At 37.5% G+C, this 27932-nt stretch overlaps 1 long non-coding RNA gene across 1 annotated transcript in view; it reads right to left on the reverse strand.

The window, feature by feature from the left end:
• The window catches only part of LOC147577509 (uncharacterized), a 93657-nt gene extending 81045 nt beyond the window's left edge, over positions 1-12612 (reverse strand). The window contains exon 1 of the long non-coding RNA XR_015255839.1: positions 12106-12612. This is a non-coding gene — a long non-coding RNA (uncharacterized LOC147577509). The remainder of the gene's footprint in view (positions 1-12105) is intronic.
• Between the last annotated feature and the right edge of the window lie 15320 nt (positions 12613-27932).

Here is a 27932-nt window from a genome sequence, read left to right on the forward strand (position 1 = left end):
AAATATTTAAATACAAAAACTTAAAACTTTGTCACTTTCTTCAAAATAACTTCTAAATTAAAGAATAACATTAGACTTCAACGGTACACTATTTGGTTTATACTTTTGAGAATAATATATAGTAATTCTAATAGAATAGCTTTATAAACATAATTATTTATTGTTTTTGCTTAAAAAATAAGCAGACAAAATTTTTGGATTCAGAATATATTATTGTCTATTTTAAATAGCTAAGAGAATAAAAATTCACTTATATTAACAAGAATTTGTCACATTAAATAGAATAAGGATAAATGAATAAAAATAAGTGACTTTTCTGTGAACTAGCCATAAGCACAAGAAGATGTAATAAGAAATACCTATAAGTCATATTAATATTCCATAACATAAAATACCTAGGAAAAACCCAAAAAAGAAATGTGTAGAACCCATAAAAAGTCAATTATAAAACTTAATTCACAATAAGAAATAAGTCCTAAATAAGTTTAGAGATATCATATTCCTACAAGGGAAATTCAATTAGTCCTTTCACATTACATGTACTCAAAATGCTTATTCCAGGGGTGCCTGGGTGGCTCAGTCAGTTAAGCGTCTGACTCTTGACTTAGGTTTGGGTTATGATCTCACGGTTTCTGAAAGTGCAGAGCTTGCCTGGGATTCTCTCTTTCCCTCTCTCTCGGCCCCTCTCCAGCTTGCATGCATGCACTGACTCTCTCTCTCAAAATAAATAAATAAACTTAAAAAGAATGCTTATTGAAGGTGCACCTGGGTGGCTCAATTGGTTGAGTGACTTCTGTTCAGGTCATGATCTCACAGTTCATGGGTTTGAGCCCCATGTTGAACTTTGTGCTGACATCACAGAACCTGCTTTGGATTCTCTGTCTCTCTCTCTGCCCCTCCCCTGCTCACGCTTTCTCTCTCTCAATAATAAATAAACATTTTAAAAAAATAAAACAATAAATAAAAAAAATGCTTATTCCAATAAGAAACTCAAATTTTTGATATCTCAGAAAATTACCCGTGCTCACTAAGGGGTAACACACAGGAAAGAATACACAACATTTTGGAGAATGATAGAAAACCCTTGAATACAGTTGCTAAAATAATGCCCAATTCACAATATCTAAAAGTAGTGCCACTGTTGCAACAACTGAGAGAGAGCCACTAAACAGAACTTATCACTGCAAACAGGAGCACCTAGCAGACAATAAATTTAGTATTTCTTACAAGTGAAGATAGAATGACCTTTCAAAACATGGTATTAAGACAATAGGGTAAATATTTAGGGATAAAAGGTCATAAATGATATATAAAAAATGAATTAAAGCTTGATCAAAGAGCTAAATAGAAAATAACATCATAGCTATTGGAAAATATGAACAAATATCCAACTGATCTTCAGATGGAAAATTGTAAACTTACTTTTGGTTTCATGAAACTAAAACCAAACCAAAGTAAAAACCTGAAATGTTAAACCACATAAAATTTAAACTTAAGTGCCACCAATCATGGAACAAGTTCAAAGGTGTCAACAAAGGGGGAAATTTACAGCATATGACAGAGCTTTGAAAAAACATAAACATGTCCATAGTTACAACAAAAAAAAAAGCATTGATAATTCAAAAAGGAGAAACTCAAATGACCATAAAAATAAAAGGAATTATATTCAACCTTATAAGTAATCAAAGGAAAAATACACCAATATAACAAGAGTTGAGATGTATAATTTTGGCTATCAATTCAGCAAAAGTTTGTTAAAAACTAAGACATGATACTCAATTCTTGTGAGAAGGTTGTGATAGAATTGTGGAGACTTTTATTATTTTCTTTAAGTGATTTTATATATTCATCTTTTCAATAATCAGGAAAATGTTATTAGAATAAAATCACATTTTATATATTGAAAGCATCTGTAAAGTAAGTAATAGAAAAAATACTTTTCAGTTTTAAGTGTAACTTTTGCAATTCATTTTTTATTTAAACCTAACAATGAAAATGATAAAAAAAAAAAATCTACCTTAAAAAGGAATCCAGAGGGGCGCCTGGGTGGCGCAGTCGGTTAAGCATCCGACTTCAGCCAGGTCACGATCTCGCGGTCCGTGAGTTCGAGCCCCGCGTCAGGCTCTGGGCTGATGGCTCAGAGCCTGGAGCCTGTTTTGGATTCTGTGTCTCCCTCTCTCTCTGCCCCTCCCCCGTTCATGCTCTGTCTCTCTCTGTCCCAAAAATAAATAAACGTTGGAAAAAAAAAAAAGTTAAAAAATTTAAAAAAAGGAATCCAGAGAAGAAGCAGTTTTTTTCTCAGATACTTTAGGGTCAAAGGACAACATATTCTATAGTTGGAAGATGATTGGACCAAGTTGAAATGTGTATTTGTGCCCCCGCCCCTCACCATTTAAGACAAACAATTTAAATCTCTGGGTATCACTTCCCTCTTCCATAAAATGGGGATAATCATTTCTGTCTGGATGTGAAGATAAAATGTAATGATACGTTGGAAAGCAACTATAAAAATTATCAGTTAATTCTCAAGCCATTGTTTGTATTCATGGAAGTATGTGTAGTTCTAATTTTGTCAATTTTTCTTCTACTCAATGAATTTCTGTCCAGGGCAGGAACATTCCTTCTACCTCTTATTTACATTTTGTGAGGTTCAATACCACTTTTCTATGCTATAGACAATCATACATTTATTCATCCAGAAAACACTTCCCTACTGTTTCACTATGAATTCTACATATTTGTATCTGACATTAAATTAGATGTTCTTCCAAAAAATCTAATGTTACAATGTGTGATACTGGTTTTAAGGTAAACTTTTTTAGCCAGTGCAGAACTATTGTCTGTCTATAACTTTGCAATGGTGTGAAACTTATATACTTTTTAAAAAGTGCAACAATCTTGACAGATTTTCTCCACTTAGGTCCTGAGGTAGCAAGGATATTTAATGAAAGGTTGCAAGTACTTTTAGTGACAGAGTATACTGAAAGGAAAAGCATAGAAAGGAAACTTGCATAGATTTTAGCTAAATCTTGCTAACCTTCTTTAGGACAAAAATGAAGTCTTTCAGAACTTAAACCCTTTCATCTGAAAGCCCCTTCCAGGATTATGCTTTATGAAGGGAAGAATATGAGCTTCTCTCTTCTGTGTTTTAGGACTAATGGTGGCTGATTGAGTTTAATAAGGAAAGGGGGAAAGGGAGATCCACAGATGAATTTGAGAGAAATTGGTTCTTCGAGCATTTGAAATTCAAGCTATTTTTCTCAAAATAGAAAGGGTGAAAATTACACAGTCTAGACTTTAGTTATGCAAGGTAAGAGTAAAGAGATCCATTGCTTTTATTTCAACTAGAATGATAAAGATTGATGGGTCCTTGCCTTGTCAAGCATAGCTGCCCAGGGGCGCCTGGGTGGCGCAGTCGGTTAAGCCTCCGACTTCAGCCAGGTCACGATCTCGCGGTCCGTGAGTTCGAGCCCCGCGTCGGGCTCTGGGCTGATGGCTCGGAGCCTGGAGCCTGTTTCTGATTCTGTGTCTCCCTCTCTCTCTGCCCCTCCCCCGTTCATGCTTTGTCTCTCTCTGTTCCAAAAATAAATAAAAAACGTTGAAAAAAAAAATTAAAAAAAAAAAAAAAAAAAAAAAAAAGCATAGCTGCCCAGAAGCCAAAGAACAGCTAAAAGATGCCTTGAATTATTCGTGTTGTGTTGCAGTGGCTACACTGGCTAACTCGCAGAGAGAATGCTGAAATGACCACTTTCCAAATCTGGAACTCATTATTTCACACATTAAGAAGTTATGAAAATATGCAACCCACCTATTCATTATTACTTGTACCATATAACTAAACCATCCTTGCCTGTAAGCATGAGCCAAATCACTGTTTTTCTGAAATTATCTTAGCTATCAAGGCAGTAATCAGGAATTTTGCTTGCTACGGCATTCAGAAAACAAAATCATACTTTATAAACTTTTTGAAATATGACAGATGCCTCAAAAAGTATTGTAAGATTAAAAAAATAATTATAAAATTAGGGCTTTTGATAGCTAGGTATTTGCACATAACCTTGACTGTCTTAGTGTATTCACAGGTTTCTACTTATGTAAAACCTCTATCTCAAAGATTTTATTCTATTAGTTTTCACCATGAGTGTGTGAATACATTGATATATATTAATTACAAGACTGGGTAATAATGCAAAAAGAGAGGAAAGATTCAGGTTGAATTGGAGCCAAAGATCTCTACATCTTGAATAGCTGACAAGCAGACATTTGTAAAACATTAGTAGTGAGTATCAATAAATCTTGATTTAATTGAGATAGTTTTCTTCAATATTAGTTGACATTGTTTTGAAATAGATGAAAACTTGATATAAGGAAAATGTAACCATGTATTGTCCACTTAATAAACAAATAAAACAACCATGGCAATGTCCATTTACATTGTATAAAAAAGTAAAGGTAGTTGAACACTAAAGTGGGTTATTGAGTGAAGTTATATAATATTCTTCCCTTGAGGTTTTATTATATAAGAAAAACAGCCATCTGGCTCAGATATGGTGGATACAGCAGATTATGTTAGGAAGCTTCTCTGAGTTTCTTGGTCTTTTAATTTTGTGAAATAGTTTGAAACAGTGAAATGCCATAGACAGAGGCACCACTGAATAGAGAAAGAGACATTTTTGCAATGATTTTTAGAAAATCACCCTCCCATCTAGGGTTTTTGTGAAGTGTTCAGGGTTGTGGCTGGTTTACAGGCATTTTCATTGCAGGCAACAGGAGAGTCAGAGAAGTTTGTCTTTGATGCCCTTCGTGCCAAATACTATGGTTCACTCAGTCAGGGGAAATAGAGATGAATAGGACTCAATTGTGGCATCCAAGGACACCCTGGTGTAACTGGAGAGAAGACATCAGTAAATAAATAAAAAATACATATAGCCAGTGAGTATAGCATGGAAGCTAGCAGAAGGGAGTTGTTTTCTAGTTATAGGAAGGGTCTAGAAAGGAAAACAAATATCTGAATTTTGGCAAATGACTAAGAATTTCCCAGGTAGAAGGAAGGATATTCAGACCTAAGTGAAGAACAGAGAGGAAAACCTCATGCGTCAGTGAGGAGTTCCCTATTGCTGAAGCATAGCTGGCAGACGGGCAAGGTGGGGTGATCGGAAGGAAGCTGGAGCAGAAATCCAGATAAAGGAGGGCCACAAGAGTAAGTTAAATAGTTTGGCTTGTTCCCAGAAAGACATGGGAAGCCACCAAAGGATTTTAAGCATGGGACAGAACTAATCTCTAAAATTAATTTGGTAGCAGTATGGGGCAAATGACTCATGGGGGCAAGGCTTGGTCCAGGGAGATGAAGTTAAAGATACTTAAAAGGGTCCAGGCCAGGCATATTGAGTTGAAGTAAGGTAATGGATGATCAGGAAAGTAGATTCAAAAGACTCATCAGACTGACTGGATTTGGCTGGGTATGGAGAAAATTTTTAAAAAAAGGAATTGGGAGTTTCTCTGATGGGATATGGAATACAAGAAACTTATACATTTAGGGGAGAAAGAAGATGAGTTTAACTGTGAGCCTGTTGACTGCGCCTAGAGGTCATTATCTGTCCATCTGGTGATCTCTAGGGTCTGTAGCTTAATGAGGAGTTTTGAGCTGGATATGCAGTAGACAGGGAAATTTTCCCAAGTCCAAGTTCCATTGGTGCTACATGACATGACTTGACTTGTACTACGTCATGGCATTAAATAAAACTGAATAACAAAGTGAGGAATTTATTCCCTTTTCAATTTTCTTTCCCTTTGAGAGTGTTACAGTTTGTTGAAGATCTGTTTTTAACTTTTGTTATCTCCCTTTTAATAAGCTGAGAGCAAGTTGGCCTCAGGCTCAAGACTTTTAGTTGGCAATAATTTTACCTGATTAAAATTTTATAAGATCACTATTTTTGTTGTTGTTGTATTACTTTTTTTTATTATTGCCTACTATTTGTGGCAGTAATATTTATTTTTTCACTAACAGTGATAAGAAAGTTATTTTTATTTATTTATATTTTATGGACAAACTCATGAAGGTAGTATGTGTTAGACCTCGGTGCAGATGCAGAGAACTATTAATGGGCAATGTTAGAATTGAGACTTGTCACATTTGAAATAAGTAGGACCCATTTGGAGGTAACTGAAACCACAGTAGCTAATGATATTATTTTATAAGGTGTAGCAAGGATTCCTAATTCCCATACATGAACTTTGGTGAGTCCATCAATTGACAAAAAATGATCTGCAATTATTTGTACTTACGTGCATTATTTTCTTAGGGAGGAAATACCATTGTTGTTTGTTCCTTTGTGTTTCTAGTTTCTTAAAGGGATCTTTCACCAAAGAAGAATTAGAAAAATGGCAGTGAATGGAGAAGAAAGCTAAGGATAGATAGTGGAAGAGGATCACCAAATGAATGGAGAAGTAAAATTCAAAGACAAAGAAACTGGACCAAGAAAGTGCTGCCACTAACTTTGTTTAAGAGCAAGGAAGTTATCTTTGAGTCTAATGGAAGTAAAGGTATGAATGGTTAATGGTTAACTTTGCCAGAAGTTCCTACACAGTTTAGCAAGCTAAGGTTTCAGTGATTCGTAGCTTCTGGTTTAAAAATATGATGACATGGGACACCTGGATGGCTCAGTCAGTTGAGCGTCCAACTTTGTCTTGGGTCATGATCTTTTGGATCATGGAACCACCGCAGTGGGCTCCATGCTGGTGGGTGTGGAGCCTGCTTGGGATTCTCGCTCTCTCCTCTCTCTCTCTGTCCCTCATCTGATCATGCTTTCTCCCTCTCTCTCTCAAAATGAGTGAATAAACGTAAAAAAAAATTTTTTTAAATAAATAAAAATAAAAAATATGATGACAGTTGCCACAGGAGTTTCATGGTATGGTAGGGGTGGAAGCCAGGCTATGGTGGGAAAGGAGTTAATGGGAGGGGAAGAGATGGTGGCAAGAAATAAAAATTAGTTTTTTTAGAAGCTGACTGAGGAAAGGAGTGAACAGGACTAGATACAGGGATTGTTTAGGATCATGACAGGCTTTTCTGTTTGCTTGTTTTAAGGATGAGAGTGATATAATCTTAATCAACTTAAACAATGGAGTCATTAAATAAAGAAGAAGTTAATGTTGCAGGTGATACAAAGAATGGCTTATGAAGCAAGGTGCAGATTGGAATGGGGCAGTGGTAGATCCAAAGCAGAGAGGAAGTCAGCTTGACTATAGGATAAGAGGGAAGGAGAGTAGCTGAGCAACTAAACACACAGGAGTCAGAAGAGTGGAGAGAGCTTCATTCCTGGGAGTGTCTGAATTCCCATTAAAGAGGAATCATCCTGAGAGCAAAGCACAGGACAGGGACAGAGACAGGATTAGTTTTGAGAAGGGTGGCCAGCTGTGCTCAGGCTGCTTTGGAGAACTGCAGAGAATGCCAAATGATGGTAAGAAAAGATTTGATGAGAGGTTAAGTGAACAAATGACATAAGAACTGACTTTACAGTGGCGTCAATTAGAAGAGTTTCTACAAATGTCCCAGGCAGCACTTCACTTTAGGAATATAGGAGGCTGACCAAAGGACTGATACAAGTCTGGGGCTTTGTGGGAAAATGCACTGTCCCTATTCCTAGTGTTGCTAGTTCTCTCACTCATTCAGTTCTGGAATTCTATCCCCTACCAATTATTAAATGACTTTGCTCCCACAGTTCTTCTCACTCCCTCTCTATTTTTTAAATCAACTCTTGCTTCTGCCTGGTTCATTCCCATTGGCCTAATTCCAACATTACAGCTCCCATTTTATTTTATTTTATTTTATTTTTTAAATTTTTTTTTCAACGTTTATTTATTTTTTGGGACAGAGAGAGACAGAGCATGAATGGGGGAGGGGCAGAGAGAGAGGGAGACACAGAATCGGAAACAGGCTCCAGGCTCTGAGCCATCAGCCCAGAGCCTGACGCGGGGCTCGAACTCACGGACCGTGAGATCGTGACCTGGCTGAAGTCGGACGCTTAACCGACTGCGCCACCCAGGCGCCCCTACAGCTCCCATTTTAAAAACAAATCCCCATGGCCTGCTCTAGCCACTTTTCATCTTTTTCCTGAAAAAGCTATTTTATACAGAGTTTTTGCTTCCTCATCTTCCATTCTTTTTTCCTCATTATTATTTTAAACTACAATTTTTTGTGTGATTTGCATATAAACTTTTATTTAGTATTTTCAATAACTATAACTCAAAGATATTAATGTATATACAAGACTAAGCAAGTATATACAGGACTTTATCCTCCTCCCATTATTGAACCCCAACACCCAGTTTTTCTCCCTGTAGGCAACCACTATTATCCAGTTTTTAAATATATACTTTCATACATAGGTTCATTTTCCTTTGTTCTATAAATGATAACATACCATGCATACTGAATTGCAACTTTTTCTCTTTAATATACTTTGAAAATCTTTTCATCTTAGTACATAGAAAGGTGCCTTAATAATTTTAACAACTGGATAGTATTCCATTGAATGGATGTACATAGTTAATTTTGTTTATTATTTACAAGTATTTATTGCTTTCAATTGTTTATCCATATAAAAAGTTGCAGGGAGTAACTTGGAACATATATTATTTTTCCTAAGTGCCAATATATCTGTAAGATAAATTCCCAGGACTGAAATCACAAGGTCACTAGTCTTTGTTCAATCCCTATTGGTCAATCTTTTATCACCACCGTTTCAACTGAAATAGCTCTTTTCAAGGCCAAATAAAATTTCAAGGTAATTCTTTGTCTTCATACAATTTAACTCTTCTGCAGCATTGGAGACAGCTGATCCTCACTTCTTCCTTCTTAAAATACTTTTCTTCTTCTGGCTTCCATGATATTACACCCTTCTGGATTTCCCCGTTTCACTTACCGCTCCTTCTCAGTTTCCTTTTCTGGTTCCTACTCTTTTCAGTGTCCATATTTTGGGCTGTTTTAGAGCTCTTTTCTCAGTCTGATGCTTTAAATACATTCTCCCCTTAAATCATTTCATAAAGTCCCATTGTTCTAAATGTCATTTATATAGTAGTGACTTACACATTTTTATCTCCAACTCTGACTTTTTCCCTGAGCTTTCTCCCAACTACTCTTGAGATGCCCGCATCTGAAGATCGAATAGGCTGCTCAAAGGTTAACTGCTTCTCCTGACTCCTCTCATATCAGTGGGTGACAACTGCACTCCTTCAGCTGCTCTGATCATGTATCTAGGCATGAACCTTGATTCCTTTCCTCTGTCAGTAACCATGTCTAATACATCATGGAGTCTTCTCACCTTTACTTCCAATATATCCAGGATATGGTATATTCACAGCTATCACTCTGATCAAAGTCTAGGTTTTGAACTAGCTCCCTAACAGCCTCCCTACTGTCCCTCTTGTCTTTATACAAATTATCTCAACACAGTATCAAGAGGATCCAGTATCAAGAGGATCCTGGTAAAACTGTTGCCCAATAGAAATGCTTTAATGGCTTCCTCTTGTACATAGAAGAAAACAGAAAGTGCATACCATGGGTAAAAAGGCCACCAACTACTTCTGAGAGAAGGAAACACCACCGAGAAATTATTAGATCGATATAGTCTTCTCTCTTTAATACTTACATGTACTCATTGATACAATTTTTGCTTATTTATGTTCGGTCGTAGGCTCTGACATTTCTCTTTGCACCTTTTCAAGTGGAAGTAATAATTTCTGTTGCAGATGCCAATTCTGAGTTTCCCTACTGCATTTCAAGAGTTCGTCACTTTTAGAGCAGAAGTGAGCATTTCTTTCCTGTCTAATTTAGGGTTGAGGGAATGGAAAAGGAAGGCTTCTCACTGTGGGGCACAGGAGCTGTGGTTCTATATCAGATCACTACAGATGCTTCCCTACAGGTCTTGACCTAAGGATTATTCGTGCTTTCAGTTAATAGCAATCAGGAAGCAACAAGCTACATCTTGTTTACTCTGCCTCAATCAGTGTCCTTTCCACTCCTTAAATTCTTATTGAAAAAAAGAGAATCCTGCCATAGCCTTTCAAATATAACCATATCCATGTTGTTTTACACTAGCCCTTTATTACTAATACACTAGAAAGTGCCCTTTAAAAATCCTTGAAGTGATTTCGGTAATAGTTAATCACATTCAAAAGGGACCACACTTACTAGATAAGAAAATGCAAACTATTACTCCTCTCATTTCCAGTTAAGAATTTAAAACTGAAAAAGCTGCCTTTACAAATGTGTTATTGCTCAATCCCAGGCATCTATAAAACTTGCCTACTGAGTTAAAGTGTCAAAAATTGCACTCTTCTTTAAATCTTCATTCCATCAGAGCTCTTTACATACTGTTGAAAGGGAACGACCCTTTGATATAACTAAGTTCATTAGTTCTGTAGTAAGTCTCCGTGGACGAGGCTTGACAAATGATTCATACCGACCAAAGAAGGTGTGGGGAAATATATTAAAATTTCTTGGACAAAATCTGGCAACTCCTAAGCTGATACCAGGCAAGAATAACATTTGTTCTAGAAACAGCTGGGTTTAACAAACAAGCCACGTAAAGCATAGAAAACCACTTCTGATTGGAAACAGTGAATAACTACTCTCATTATCAGGACCAACGTTGACACACAGGTGTGAATGGGATGGAGAGGAGCAAGAACTCCACTTTCCTTGGAGGAGATACACAGTGATGATGCTCCAACCTGCTTATGAGTTTGGAGAGGGAGAAAGGGAAAGAGAAGGAGGAACAGTAATTCTAAGACCAGAGGGATGGAGAGTCTTCCTCGGGCTTGCAGCTGGCTCGTTGACACTCCCAATTCACAGTGAAAACCAGCTCAGAGTCCAGACCTCCTTGTTCAGCAAATACGTGGACAAAAGGGGCAACTCAAACTTAAGGATTTAGACTTGGGTTCGCCAAATCAAATTTCAAAGATTTGTATATAAATGAAACCAGAGTGAAACCCGTCTTGAATCTGTTTCACTTTCCCGGTTTGGGGTATAGCACGCCCACTAAAATTTAGTCAAACTGCAATGATGACATAGATAGTCCAGAAAAAGTGATTTTGAGTGGCTGGTGACTTCCCCTGCTTATGTCATCTTACATGCTCACTGAACAAATCGGCTTAACGATGTGACAATCGACAAGGTGCCTGAGAAATACTTTATATGCAGAAAACGAAGTCTTCTCAAGGTTTCTTCCCAAGTGCGCGGAAATGCAGCCTTAGTTCTCTGGACCGCTATCAAAGGTCGCCTCTTCCGCGCAAGTGGAAATAACCCCAAACCTCAATCCAGCATCTGAAGCACCCAAAATACTCCTCTCCGTATGTATTGTCTCCTCATCTCCTCCATTTCATTCCTTAACTTTCTGGGCCCACAGATGCGGCTCTCGTAGCCCCTTTGGGGGCCGGAACCCTGAATAGCCACCCTCACTCAACCGCCCCCCTGAACGGGAAGGCAGGCTTCCTTAGTCGGGCAGGACCAGCAGCCTCCCAGGCCCCTCGTGGCCGCGAGGTGGAAGCTCTCTCCTGCCCTTTACCTCAGTGCTTCGTACCCGCGGGAAATCAAGTTAGAAAACTGCAACCTTCCCCCGATCTACTCCTCCTCCCGGCTCCTCACATTTCTCTAACCGTTTTCCCCAGAAGCATCCCGCCGGGGGATGAATTCGAAGACTCTCCCGACCCTCCAGTGCTGGATTCCGGCCGGTGCCCGGTCTCTCTCCACCCCAGCCGCCCCTCCAGGTAGGAGCGCCGGAAGCCTGCACCCTCCTAAGTGGGGTGTCGGACCCCTCGCCCTTGGGCCCGGGTGGGGCCCCTCCCTCCCAGCCCGGAGCACCTGCTCCGCCCAGGACCCCTCCTGCTCCCGGCAACTTCGCCCCGGGGGAGCAGACGCGGCGGGCAGAGTGCGGAAGGGCAATTCTTGAATTCCAGCGCGGCTCGTTCGCCCCGAACAAGTGCCGGAATCCTGCTCCGGCCGCGCGGGGCTGCCGGGCCCTTCCGCCGCGGGCGGCCCCTGCCCCGCGCTCCCCGGCTCCGCTTCCCCACCCGCGGGCCAGGCCCGGGCGCGAGCCGCACACTCACCGGGAGCGCTGCCCCGCAGGAGTCCGGAGCGGGGAAGGCGGCGCTCCAGGGCCGGGAGCGGGCGGGCGCTAGCGCGCGGGGCGCCTGCAGCTGCCGGCCGGAGAGCCGCGCGTCCAGGCTACTCGCGGGGCCGCGGGCCCGCTGCGCGCTGCGGGACTTGGGCGCGGCGCCCGGCTGGGTCCCGAGCGCGGGTGGGCGGGCGGGCGAGCGGGCGGTCACCGGGGGCTCGCCACCACCCCTAACACTCCTCTGTGCTCGCCCTCATCTCTTCCTTCAACACCCCTTTCTCATCTTGCTTCTCTCACTTTTCCCCCTTCCTCCTCTTCTCTCAGCCGTCTCCTCCCTCGTCTTCCACTGGTGCGTGGAGAAGGGCGGGGGAGGGAAAAAGTCCCGTCTCCTTAATTTGAGTGATACCTTGGAGATTATCTCTTCATGGAATCTGGAAATGACGTGAACACCTTTCTGAAAACATCTAGAAGAAAACGCCTTTGGTCTCCTTTTCCTTTTGGTTCTTCCAAGTCTCTCTGCCGCTCTCTTTGGTTGAGTGGCTAGGAATGAGGCGAGGTCAGATAAGAAAAGCGAAGGGGGAGTTAGAGGCAGTGGTCTTCAGAAGTGGGGTTGAGAACCGCTCACTGAGTGGGCCTAGAGATCTGTTTATCCACAATTTCACCAAGCGGGCGTTTCCTCAAAAAGAATTCAGATTGGGGGAAGGATGACAAAGGAGTTAGGCAGGGTAATGGGACCTGGGTTCATTCAAGGGTTTATTGTAAGGCATCCATTGTGGTTTGCCCTCCAGGTGTCTCAGAATAATACATCTCTAGTATTTTGATCTGGATGTGACCTTGAGAAAATACTTGCCCTTTCCTGTTGCTGGCTTAAATCATTTTTCTAGACTAATGTTTTATAGACCAGGAGATAGAGTCCCTTCAGCTGAAGCCTACCAGGAACTCCCCTAGAAACTTGAGTGCTTCTTGGAAGGTTCCAGCACTGAACAGGTCTCTAACGCTAGGAAGGATATGGCAGGTTTGTTTTTGTACAGAGCACCACCCCCACACGCCACAGGTTGTCCCTTCTAGGACTGTTTCACCCTAGGCCTGACTTGTACATCCTTTTCCCCAGAAAGGAACCGCTGTTACTGAAGATCCTTTCTGCTCTCCAGCTTCTCAATATGTTCTGCCTTCCAAAGACCATCTTATATAGATAGATCTTGCTTATAGATTAAACCTGTATTTTCCAGCCCATCTTTCTTCTGTTAGTGAGGTCATCTTTGTTCTTTGGAATCACAAATTTAAATGAGACAGTATATAAAAAAACACTAACCATAATGCTTGGCACTTAGTACTCAAGAAATGGGAGCCAAATTATTATGGGTAATTATTTCAGATTATCACATTTTCCCCCTATTTTTATTCCTATTTTTATTCTCTCACATAATTCTTTTCTTTTTTTAATATTTATTTATTTATTTATTTAATATTTATTTATTTTTGAGACAGAGAGAGACAGAGCATGAATGGGGGAGGGGCAGAGAGAGAGAGGGAGACACAGAATCAGAAGCAGGCTGCAGGCTCCAGGCTCTGAGCCATCAGCCCTGAGCCTGACGCGGGGCTCGAACTCACGAACCGTGAGATCATGACCTGAGCTGAAGTCGGACGCTCAACCGACTGAGCCACCCAGGCGCCCCAATATTTATTTATTTTTGAGAGAAAGAGACAACGTGAGCAGGGAAGGGGCAGAGAGAGAGGGAGGCACAGAATCTGAAGCAGGCTCCAGGCTGAGCTGTCAGCACAGATCCCCATGAAGGGCTCAAACTCACGAACCGTGAGATCATGACCTGAGCAGAAGTCAGACACTCAACTGACTGAGACACCAGTGCCCCTCTCGCATAATTCTTAAGCACGAGAAGTTGATTCTCTGTACCATGATTTGTACTGTTCCAGCCCTTGTTCCTTATAAATATATGACCATGTGGTGATGGCCACTCATTTAGGAAAGCATAGTGGAAATAATAAGAGAGGAAGTCAAGATTTATAGTTTTCCTAATAGGACACAGTAGTTTCCCCAGAAGTTATAATATTGACCACCTTGATTTTACACTGTACCCAGAGTAATTTGTAACAAATCTTGTAGATGACAGCTGTGGAAAGAGTCCAAGGTTATGCTGCCTCAACAGACAGACGGGGAATGTATCCACCTTCTACACAGAAGGATGTTTCCAGATGCTGTGTGTGGACTTGTGCAATTGGAGTTATCAATTCTCATGTACACCTGGAGAGTAAATGATACATATTAAGTGAAGATGTGAGAGAGACCTTACCTGTGAGGCAAGGGGGATCTAAGGTTTCAGATGTTTCTGCTAGTGCTACTGCAGCAAACAAATTTGCTTAGGTAACGGTGATGAAAATGCACCTTGCATGCTGCAACAGGATGTCGTGCCCTAGAGATATTCCATTTGCTGTTGAGTTCACAGATAGCCCAGTAGGCAAGACACAATCATAGCACTCAGCAAGGGTTACTCTGAGTAAACTGGAGAATGAGTAACTAGGCTGCTTCCTTAGAAATCCTGCTACATCTTAGAAGCCAGAGTCTCCATGAGTGAAAGACCAGAATCTCAGTCAGTTATAAAGTTCACCACTTTTAGGTTGTTTAAAATGAATTAAATCATCACAGACAAGTGCTTTTCAGCAGCTTAGACGAAAGATCCAGAAAATGTCAGTACTTAAAGATCTTATTTGTTTTTAATCTTAAATATGCAAGGACATGTATTAATAGGCAAGATGCTAATAGTCCTTTTCTTGAGATTTTGCCAGAAAGGAGATTTTCACTAAGGACAAATTGCACTATTTTGATAATATTGATTGGTCTCAGTTTAAGACTAAGTTGAAGCTCCTTTGTTCCTTTCAATTAAGCTGACTGCACTGTTCCATGACTACAAAAGCCAGACATGAAGTGTAAAATTAAGGAAAAAGCTGAGAAGTTATAAAAAGATGTAAGTAGTGTAGACAGAATTAACACAAATAGTGCAGGCCTACATAATGTAACCTGCCTTTAATGGCTTATATTTTCCTTGAGTTATTTGGCTAACTACAGAAGATAAACCTGATCTCATAAACCTCACAAGTAAGATCCACTGACTCATTCCATGGCATCAAAAGGTCACTTTTTAGGAGGATTATTTCAAGTTCTGTTTTTTTCTATTTTGGAAAAAGTACTGCAGAGTAAAATGAAAACTCATAATGCAAATTAAAGCAATCAAATAAGCAACCTCTCCCTAAGTTTATGGGAAAAGTGTTTTATTTTTTCATAATAGATTGATTTAATTTATTCATTAAATTCATAAGATAATTGCTCAGTTCTTTTGGAAAGAAGTCAAACAAAAAGGTATAAAGAGGTTAAATAAGTATAATCTAATAATTCGATAACATAACATGCAGGGGAAGACTGGATTGAGAAATAATCCCTATTATAAAATAATGCTATTTTCTTATAAGTGGAAAATATGCCTAAGTAACTCTCAGGAGAATATTATATATATATCATACCTCAAACACCAACAGAAAAACTGGGTTCTTAGTTTAGATTGGTTCTTTTATACATAAATCATTAAAATCCCCATTTTAGCTAGATAGATTCATAAGTTATTTCCCAAACAGGTGCAAGATGATGTAGGAGAAAGACCACTTAATCAGAACGTTGCAGGTCTGTCACTATGAAACAGCCTTACAATAAGTGAATTGGGGCACAGTTTATTGGGCAGGAGAGTAGTGAACAAGATAAACATAAACACTTAAATGATATTCTTATCTGTTGCCAAATTGTTTTTTGTTTCCACAACTGTGAGAATTGCAGCATGGTGTTTTGCACACTGCCTGTAACATGAATGGACAAAAAAGTTGAAGACTATGTGAGTATAAAAACAAGAGTTATTAAGTCTACGATGATGGTATGATGGAAAAATAACTGTTGATCACATTTAGTTAAAGAGATATGAACAGTATGAAACTACTGTATATTCTGAGCCTCCGGCTAAGAGGTCGTCAATGCCAATAAATCCATGTTTCTTAATAATTTTGATGCTATTCTCAGTCATATTAAAATTGCATTTTACCTACAGCCATATTTATATTATTTTGAATATTTCAATACCATTTCACAATTTCTTGTTTAGTCTGTATTTGTTAAGGTAACAGAAAATGGCAGTTATCTCTTTGTATCCATGAGAAAACTAGGCATAGGGGTCATGAAGGAGATTGCATTAAAGCTGAACTAATTTGATGCAGTTTTTTTCCTAGCCATTAACCAATTTGGTAACCTAAAGAAGATGTTTAATTTCTCCCAATTTTGACTTCCTAAAATTCCAGGTGGGAATAATGCCAAATGTATCTGTCTCTAGAAGGTATCCTGAGTATACTGGGATATACTATTTAAACTTTCATAGAAAGAGTAAAGTGTTACACAACAGATGATCAAATTTATGTGAAGAAAATTAGCAAGGAAATCAGGACAAAGCCATCGGGTTTTGACACTTAAATATCTTCAAGGTTACTAATCTTTTGATCAGAATCTTATCAAGTCAACACAAAAGCCAGACTTTAAAGTGAAGCTATTTTGTAGAAATGCAATTTGCGTACACAGCTTTTGGACAGCCAGATAGGGTTCTTCGCATGCATTTGTAGCAGTGAGTACTCAACAAATTGGAGTACTGGATGGCAACTTTGAGAAAAAAAACAGTATGTACTTAAGATAAACATGGCTTTCTCTCTTGTCCTCACAATGTCCTGCTGGTTATTTCTCCATAGCTGTCGTGATAGAGATGATGCCAGTGAAAACAAGGTTGCTTTTGAAATATCAAGGTAACGCTGGATCATTGCCAGTTCTTAATAATATATGTGAAACAGGCTCTACTATAATTAATATTTACTCTTGGAGATTTACTAAGACAAAAAAGTAGACTCTGAGTGTTTAAGAAGGGACAGAATTACCACAAAACAGTAGTATTTAAGAGATTGATTGATATATGTGCTTGATGGAGAGCAAATTGTGATTATTTAAAAAATAATATGTTTATTATGTTTTTGTATGTATGCTTCTTCTTATGAATGTGAAATAAGACTAACTGGCTAACAGCCTGGTAAAGCCATTGATAATTTATTATTGCTCATTAAATACAATTCTCAAAGGATTTTAATACAATTTGTTCAAAGCTCCATGTGGATTCTGTAACCACTTAAAATGCTTTCATAGTAACAGTTCAGTTGAAAATAGAAATTCAACAGTTGATTAATATGAGTAAGCCTGCTGTTTTAACTGGAGTCCTACTAAGAATGTCTGATGAAGTAGACAGTTTTCTTTGAAATTGGGTTTACCCATAACGCTTTTAGTTTTCAAAGAGAGAAAAATTTTTAATAATTGATTTAATTATAAATATTTCCTTATATTACCGTAACAAGCACATATTTAAATATGTAATAGTATTTGTGAATTTTTTTTTTACAATATGTCTTTTACTGCCTTGGGAAGGAGACTCTCCCAGACATTTTATTATTTTTCCTCATTTTATTATTATTATGCCTCAGACTGTGTCATCCTGTTACTTTATCATTTATCATACTTTGTTGTAATTTTGGGGAGAGGTTGTGTATTTGTCTCTTTAGACTCTAAGTTACTTTAAAGCGAAACTGTTTTTTTCCTTGCTTACTCTTAGTAATTTGCCTAGTACATAGGAATTGGAAGATGCTAAGTAATCTTTGAAATGTATGCATGAATAAATCTATCAGGTATGTATCTTTAACTTTTATAATAAGTTAAACCTGTTAACTGTTTTTCAAACCTATTCTGTTTTTCAAAAATGATATTTCTCGAATGGTAGAAGTTATTCAATGTCTTTTACAGAACCATCCAATGATGTTATATAAAATATCCCTCCTTTCTCTCTCCCCACTGTCCCTCTCTGGTTTTCATGTGGGAGGTATTTTTAAATGTCTGCTGTTTTTTGGCTGTCCATTAATAATTAAGACTGGGACACAGAGGCCCTGTATGCTGGGCTGTAACTACCCAAAAATGGACTTCATTAAAATTGATGGGTTGTTGAGCTATATATGCCATGGAAAGAGAATCTGTTTTCTGGAGCTGTTCAATTACTACAGAGAGGACTCTTCCAGTCTGTTTTCTGAAGGCATTCTGGGAATAGTAGGTCATAAGGGAACCAGAACCAGGGATTCCACTCTTTATTATGTAAATATTCACTTACTCTTCCTGCACTATGCCTTGCATCGCTTGTTTTCTGTACAGAACATCTCTGGTGTAATTTTCCTGGAGAATAAATCTCCAGTCTCTGTCCTGCAATGAAGACAGAGAAATTATTGCCCAGCTACAGTGGCTAGGTTTGTGGGACCTAACCATACCTTTCTGTTACACTTACAAGACTTACAACCAACACAACTTTTTCAGAACACCTCTAAGATCCTTTGTGCTTTCCAGTTCCGAGCCTTTCATGGGTGTGGAGGGGCCAGTTCCCACTATCTATCCACTTCCAGTTTTATCATCTCCTAGTAAAATATTGGAGGAATTTCATGTCTGTTCTCCTGTTGTTTCATTCCTTATGGCTTATCGCCATTTCATTTCTTAACTGCCATTTCAGTGGAGATGTCATGGATAAATGTACAAATACATGTGTTTAACTTCTCAAAGTTAAATGAGATCTCTCTAAAAATAGGCAGATCTTTGGCTCTAATTATTTTGTATTATTATATACTATATTTACAATATGGTACTATTATATACATATATATATACATATACATATATATAATATGGTACTATTATATACATATATATATACATATACATATAAATATACAATATTTGTACTATTATATACCATATTTACAATATGGTATTGCAATGTACAAAATGTGTATGTCATGGGGCGCCTGGGTGGCTCAGTCAGTTAAGCGTCCAACTTCAGCTCAGGTCACGGTCTCATGGTTTGTGAGCTCAGGCCCACATCGGGCTCCCTGATGTCAGTGCAGAGCCCACTTCAGATCCTCTGCCTCACTCTCTCTCTGCCCCTCCCCCACTTGTTCTCTCTCGAAAAGAAATAAGAACATTTTTCAAAATCTACAAAATTTATGTCATTTTGCCTTTTTTATGTTATTGTCATAACTGAAACTGTCCTTTTTGGTTTTTTGAGAGAGAAAGAGTGCATGTGAGCAGGGAAGGAACAGAGGGGGAAGGAGAGAGAGAATCTTAAGTAGGCTCCATGCCCAGTTTAGAGAATAATATAGGACTCGATCCCATGACCATGAGATCATGACCTGAGCCCAAATCAAAAGTCAGGTACTTGACTGACTGAGCCCCTAAAACTGTCCATTTTTAAGTTGATGGAATAATAATAAAGAAATATTTGCCCTCAATTGCATATATTTTTCTTGCTTTTCCTCTCCTTTTTGAGACTCCAATTTCTATATGTCTCCTATTTTCTATACCTCTAGCTCTATTTTCCTTTCACTTTAATTTTCCTTTCTAAACAGTGATACCATGATGAGAGAATTATATTATTTTGTAATAATATGGTTGGGTTTCAGACCACTTATTTATGTTTATTCTCTTTTTCCCTATGTTTTCTTCTATACAATGAATAGTATTTGCTTTTCTATAACTTGGATATGAAATAGAAAAGAAAAGAGTTTTTTTTGGCTACATCCTCCTATCAAACATAGAGACAATATTAAGTAACAAAGTTTGGACTATCCTATCGCTAAAACTTTGAGTAGAATATGGGAAGCTGGTAGTAATTGTCACTGAATGATAATGATTATACTAGTAATTCTACTAAAAGCCACCATGTATGGAATCCAACACCATGCCAAGCAGAAGTACATTACATGCATTGTAGTATTAAGAGAAATGCATTGGTGTAACTATTTTACAAATAGGGAAACTGAGGCTTAGAGAAGCTAAATAACTTTAATAGGCTTAATCATCTGCTAAGTGGCATATGTTGGATTGAATCCATCTGATGACTAATTCCAATGTATGCTTTTCCTCTCAAAACACCATTATTAAAACACAGTTGTATATATTGATTTAATTTTAAAGTCAAAGGTATTAAGAATAATAGTGTGCTGCTATACAGAAAATATTTTAAGGTCTGAGTTTTTGTTATTTTATTGATTTTTGGTTATTATATTCCTTGTTCTTTTTTTTTTTTTGTTTTTTGAGAGAAAGAGCTTGTGTGCAAGTGGGGGAGGGGCAGAAGGCAAGGGGGAGCGAGTATCTAAAGCAGGCTCCACATTCAGCACAGAGCCTGATGTGGGGGCTCGATCTACCAATCATGAGATCATGACCTAAGCCAAAATCAAAAGTTGGATGTTCAACTGACTGAGCCACCCAGATGCCCCTCTTTTTTTTTTTTAAGGTTTTATTTTTAAGTAATCTTTGCACTCAACATGGGGCTCGAACTTACAACCACAAGATCAAGAGTCACATACTGTACCAACTGAGCCAGCCAGGCATCCCTATTTGTTCTTATATATAATATATATATTATAACATATTTTATATTATCATAAAGTATGAGTTACTGTTATTATTATTTCATTATCTCTGAGGCAATCCTACCAGCTTCAATTCCATCCCTTACCTTATGGCTCAGCCCTGTCCCTAGGCCTCCTCCCTTCCTTTTATGCCTTCCTTGCTTCTTTGCTCTTTTACTAACACAAGATTATACCTTATAGTATTTTCGTTTCACATTTTTATTGAGATGTAATTGATATACCATAAAATTCACCCATTAAAAGTCTATATTCAAGGGTTTTCAGTATATTCAGAGTCATGCAACCAGCACTATAATCAATCTTAGAACATATTCATCATCCCCCAAAGAAATGCCATGCCCATTAGCTCTTACTCCTTATTTTCCCCACCTCATTCCCTTGTCCTAGGTAACCACTGATTTACTTTCTATCTCTGTAGATTGCCTATTCTAAACATTAAATGTAAACGAATGTGCAACATGTGGTCTTTTGTGACTGGCTTCTTTCACTTAATATGTTTTCAAAGTTCATCCATGTTGAAACATGTATCAGTGCTTCATTCTTTTTGATTGCAGAAAAGCATTCCATTGTATGAATTTACTACATATATGTAGGAATGGAATTGCTGGTCATATGGTAGTTTTACATTAACCTTTTCAGGACCTTCCAGATTGTTTTCCAAGGCCCTGCAGCATTTTCATTCAATATGAGGGTTCTAATTTCTCCATATCCTTGTCAACCCTATTTATTATTTGCCTTTTTGATTATAACCTTCCTACTGGGTACAATGTGGTACTTCATTGGTGTTTTGATTTGCATTTTCTCAATGATCAATGGTTCTGAGCATATTTTAATGTGCTTATTAGCCATTTGTATATCTTTGGAGAAGTATCTATTCAGATCTTTTGCAAATTAAAAAAAATTTAATGTTCATTTATTTTGAGAGAGAGAGACAGAGCATGAGCAGGGGAAGGGCAGAGAGAGAGGGAGACATAGAATCCAAAGCAGGCTCCAGCCTCTGAGCTGTCAGCGCAAAGCCTATGCGGGGCTCAAACCCAGGAGCGAGATCATGACCTGAGCCGAAGTTGGATGCTCAACCAACTGAGCCATTCAGGCGCCCCCTTTGCCAATTTTTAGTTGTATTATTTGTTCTTTTATTACTGAGTTTTAAGAGTTTTTATGTATTTTAGATACAAGTTTCTTATTTGATATATGATTTCCAAATATTTTCTCCCATTTTGGGGGGGTTGTTTTTTAACTTTCTTGGTTGGTATTATCTAAAGTTTCAAATTTGATAAAGTTCAAATTGTCTGTTTTTTCTTTTGTCTCTTGCTTTTGGTATCATATCTAGGAAGGTTTTATCTAATCCATGATCAATGAGATTCCTCCACTATTTTCTTCTAAGAGTTTTGCAGTTTTAGCTCTTATATTTAGGTATTTAATCCATTTTGATTAGTCTTCGTATATGGTATTAGAGCAGAGTATGCCTTCCTGTCTCCTCATTCAAAATGAATATTTAATTTTAGGGGCGCCTGGGTGGCGCAGTCGGTTAAGCGTCCTACTTCAGCCAGGTCACGATCTCGCGGTCCGGGAGTTCGAGCCCCGCGTTGGGCTCTGGGCTGATGGCTCAGAGCCTGGAGCCTGTTTCCGATTCTGTGTCTCCCTCTCTCTCTCTGCCCCTCCCCCGTTCATGCTCAGTCTCTCTCTGTCCCAAAAATAAATAATCGTTGAAAATAAAAAAAAATTTTCAAAATGAATATTTAATTTTTGAAGCAACAAAGGATTTGAAATAAGTATGTTGTTTAAATATTAATCATTTAAGAAATTTTAGAACAGGATACAGGAGAATATAAAAGTATCTAATGTTGAGGGGTGCCTGGGTGGTTCAGTCAGTTAAGCCTCCAAATGTTGATTTCAGCTCAGGTCATGATCTCACAGTTCTTGGGGTCAAGCCCCGTGTCAGGCTCTGTGCTGACAGTCAGAGTCTGCTTGGGATTCTTTCTCTTCCTGTCTCTGCCCCTCTCCCCTACTTGTATGTGGTCTTTCTCTCTCAAAACAAATAAACATTAAAAAAAGAAAGTACCTAATGTTGAATTTTAAGAAAACACATTTATAACTTCACAAATGAAACAGCTAATAGTTTCATTAGAATGAACTATATGAGACTTACTTTGATATGTTCATTAACATAACATTCAGCTAATTTTCTGAATAAAACACAGAGTTACTCTTCTAAAGAGCAAAAAGCGCACTAAGTTCCAGTATGTTGCATATTACTAATTAAATAAAAACATGGCCATAATATTCATTGTGTCATCCTTCATATAATACTATATAATTAAGAAAACATTTGTTACACAATTAGGGAATTTGGCATTGTAGGACAATGTTTGTGATTAGCATATATCATTTCAGATGATTAGCACATACCCTTTCGATGGAAATATTAACTTTTTTATCTAGTCTGTGGCAGCTACATATGCAATTTGGACTGATTTTAAATGAATGCAAAGCTGCAGCAATGCTTTTCTATTTTAGACAAAAGTTATTTGCAATTAAGGCAAATAGCCCTGTCTTTGATATTTGCCAGCTGCAGCATAGCTCTGACAGACTTCACCCCAGGTTTAATGTCTATATTATGCATATCAGAATTTAATAGGCAAGTATGTACATAAACTTCCACACATTAATTTTTTATATGCATAATAATTTATGCATAATAAAAGCCAATAACAACCCATGTAATATGAACAGTTTTAAAATTCATAATCATGTTAGCCATTAAGCAAATCAGAGTGGTCAATGAAAATCTGTCAAAATTTGGATTCAGTACACAATTTACATATAAATTTGTGTATATATCTGATGATCATAATGATAAACTCAGGGATAGTCATATTCTTTGCAAAAATTTACAGCATGATGAAATGCATTAATCACATGCCAGTGGATACCTGAGTTTAGTTTGACCTCTGTCATTTAGTTATATAGCTTTAAATATTTCTTGATTCTTCATTAAAATGAGGAGAGTAGCTTCATTGTTCTCTAAGGTCTTATTGTGCTTTAAATTTTTGTGATCCCATTGAATTTGCCATTACTTGGCTGGTTCGTATTTGTGTAGAATTACAATATTTGTGGTGCCATTTGTTTCCTTTTAATATTTGCCTTGCAGTTAAAACAGTGGCATACTAGGATGGCAATGTTCCATCAGTATAGCAAGTCTTTTCATGTGTGGTTGAGAGTAATAGATTATGGGACACGTTTCAACTTTCTTTTTATCCCCCACTATTGAAATTAAAATCTCTGAAAAATAACTACAAAAAAAGCTTCTCATTTGCACTGTCGACAAGGTTGTGGAACACTTATTTTTATCTATCATAGGCTCATCTAGAGGTCAGCAGAGGATGTGAAACTTTCTTTACTTTTCCTATTGAGATTTTCTTAGTTTGATAGTAGGCAATCTAGGGGCCTTATCTCAGCCTAATAAATGACTCCCTTTTGCCAAACCTGGAAGGTTGAGAAGGAGATTGGGCAATAAAGAAAATGATTTACAGGAAAAAGAAAATGCTTGCCTGCTTCATCTGCTTCATGCTATTTAGTACTGCTTAAAAAGATAGAAATATCATTCTGAGTATTATTTAAAGAGCTTCTAATGCCCCTATATAATTAAGATCCTTTTCCATTATACTTTAACTATTATCAAAGAGTATTTAATCAAATTCTGGTTTTATTTTTAAACTTGAGAAGATACACTTAAATCAACAACTTTTTTTCCCCCCAGGACTTTGGATGATGTTGCATTTCACTCTTGGACCTCTGGTTGCCATTCAAACCCTGACAATATTTTGATATTGATTTCCTTTCTGTTCCTTTCCTTCCCCACCCCCACCCCCTTGTATGCCTACCCTTTCCCTTTCTTCACTTCTTTCCATTTACTGTGAACATTACTCTGTGGTTCATTCTTAATATACTTGATATCTAAAGAACTCAGCTTCTCCCGTTTGAGAAAGGAAACTGCCTTTAAATATCACATGGCTTTGCAGAAGTTAAAAATATGTAAGAAGAACAAGCTAAGCCCAAAGTTAGTAAAAGGAAGAAAACAAAGATATTAATTTATGATGGGCCAAGAACGTAAAATGGGGAAAAGATGGTCTCTTCACTAAACAGTGTTTGAAAAGACAGCATCATGCAAAAGAATGAAACTGGACCCCTATTTTACAACATATACGTAACTCAACTCAAAATGGATTAGACTTGAATGTAAGACTTGAAACCATAAAACTCCTAGAAGAAAACATAGGGGCTAAGTTCCTTGACATGGCTCTTGGCAATGATTTTTTTTTTTTGGGGGGGGGGGGCGTTGACACCAAAAGCAAAGGCACAACAGCAAAAATAAATAAATGAGACAACATCAAACTAAAACGTTCTGCATAGTAAAGAAAAGAAAACCATCAACAAAATGAAAAGGAATCTATAGAATGAGACAAAATATTTGCACATCATATATCTGATAAAGGGTTAATGTCCAAAATATATAAAGAACTTATATAATTCAATGAAAAAAAACCAAATATGTGATTAAAAAATGGACAGAGGAAATGAATAGATATTTTTCCTGAGAATATATACAGATTGTCAACAGGTACATGGAAAGATGCTCAATATCACTAATTGTCAGGGAAATGCAAATCAAAACCACAATGAGATATAACCTCACACCTGTTAGAATGGTATAAAAAGACAAGAAATAAAGTGTTGATGAGAATGTGGAACAAAGGGAAAATGTGTACAATGTTGGTAAGAATGTAAATTATTGCAGACACTATGGAAAATAGTGTGGAGGTTCCTCAAAAAATCCAAAATAAAACTATGATATGATTCAACAATCCCACTTCTGGGTATATATCTAAAGCAAATGAAAATAGGATCCCAAAGGGATATCTTCACTCTTATGTTTATTGCAGCACTATTCACAACAGCGAGATATGGAAAGAACCAATTGTCTGTGGGTGGATGAATGGATAAAGAAATTGTGACATATATACACAATGGAATATTGTTTAGCCATAAAAAGAAAAAAATCCTGACATATGTGACAACATGGTTAGACCTTGATGGCATTATGCTAAGTGGAATGAGTCAAAGAGAGAAAGGCAAATATCACATAATTTAATTTATATGTGGAACCTAAAAAAGCTGAACTCATAGAAACAGACTAGAATGGTGGTTACCAGAGGCTGAAGTGTGGGGGGAAATGGAGAGATGTTGTTCAAAGAGTACAACCTTTTGAATAACTTAAGTTCTGGGGATCTAATGTGCAACACAGTTATTATGCATATACATATATATTATATATTTGAAAGTTGCTACCAGAGTAAGTGTTAAAAAAAGAAATAGTAGCTATGAGGTGTTAGTTAATATGATAGTAGCAATCACCTTGCCATATATAAGTGAATCAAATCAGTATGTTGCACACCTTAAATTTACACAATGTTACATCAAAATCAAGTTGGAAAAATATATTAAATAAAAAGGTTAAAAACATGAAAAGATCATGACTATACAATATATCATAAAATATTCAATATAATTTTAGTATTGAATGATGCTATGGTACTCAAGTTTTTGAAAATAATTCACACATGGATTTGCTCATCCATTCATTTGTTTATGCATCTAATCAGAATTATGTATTGGATATCTGCTATGTCAGTTATTGTATCTGTGTCACAGCAAAGTAGAGGAAATCACAGTCCCTGCTCTTGAGATTATAGTAGATTTGTTGCTACCTAAACTCTTTTTTTAACTAGAGAAAGTAAGAAAAAGTAAAATTGTGTTGTCCAAACATTCTAGGCAATAGACTTTATTATGTACTGTGGCAGACATGTCTATCCCAACTCCATCTTCTCCTTTTTTTCTGTGATTGTTCTTTTATTTTGTTCAAGATCACAGCGAGCACAGCCCTTGGCAATGCATAATGTTTGGTTTAATTCAGTTTCTAGAATCCTGTTCTCTGCTTTCCTGTTTTTTTTTTCAGCCAAGAGTGGCTGATGAGACCAAAATGATAGTATATGGAGGAATTTCTGCAAAGGCTCTTCCTTTCTTGAAATAAGGAACAGTGGTAGCCCACATCTTTTGTCCCTATTTTTTTCTACCTTAAAATGGACAGGTATACAGACCTGCAACACACATATTGTTGTCATAATCTGGTATTCATGAGAAACAAGTTAACACACTAAAGATGGCACAGCAGACAGATAGAAAGAGCAATTCCCTGACAATGTTATTGAGGAGATGAAGCAACTATAGCCACTTCCTACTTTCAAGATTCTTATGTGAGAAAAATAAACCCTTATTAGTATAAGTCATCATAAATTGGGTTTTCTGCCATAGTGGAACAAATTCCTAATAGATACACATTTACAAAAGGATAAATAGGGGTGTCACAGAGTAACATATATTAGAACCAAGACTTACAGAGCAAGTTTTTGTATTCTTAACAACGATTGAATTAAGTGAATCATTGGTTAAGGGCTTAGAAATCATTATCACATTAATTTTTGGTTGTAATTGGATTTGAGATGTTGTACAAAATGTTGAGAATTTATTCTTAACAGAGGATGTAATCTCTTCAGTAGAGGGCAGTGATAGTGGTTACACATTCATATTTTATTTCCTACTGTCCTGTCTTTCAGAACCAAAAACAAGTTTATCAACTATGGTTGAAGAAAATTCACTCACTTCAACTTTGAAGGTGTTTGAAATCTTTCTGAAATAGGATTTTCAAAAGTAAGGCATTTTATCCTTATTCACTGAGTCATGAACTATTTGTTGTTCACATGATTAGAGACATTTGGGGAAGAAAGACAGGGCAGGAATGGTGATTGCAGTAGTGTGCTTAGTTGTATGAAGGGAGACCCAATTTTGATTTTAAGTCTTATTCTTTCCTAAAGAACTATCTGAGTCATTAGAGAACCCTTACTTAACTAAAAAAACAGTTCTGATTTTATCACCAATACCAATTACTCTATGGGATTTCTGTTTATTTATGCTTTGGGTAGAACAGTGGTCTATAGTACTAAGTTATAGTGTTAATTCTGAAGTCTCATGACATAAGTACTTTCACATTTTTAAAAGAGTTAACTGCAGATAAGCCGTTTCCATTTGAAGGACCTTTAGTCAGTGAAGATAGATGACAGTGTCATGGGTCATTGAATGCATATGGAGTTGTTTATATATTTATTTACAGCTATGATGGCAGAAAGTTTAGTAAGAACCAGAAAGAAAACC

This window comes from Puma concolor, chromosome C2, assembly GCF_028749965.1.
Source record: "Puma concolor isolate L17-30 chromosome C2, mPumCon1.1.hap2, whole genome shotgun sequence".
NCBI lineage: Eukaryota > Metazoa > Chordata > Mammalia > Carnivora > Felidae > Puma > Puma concolor.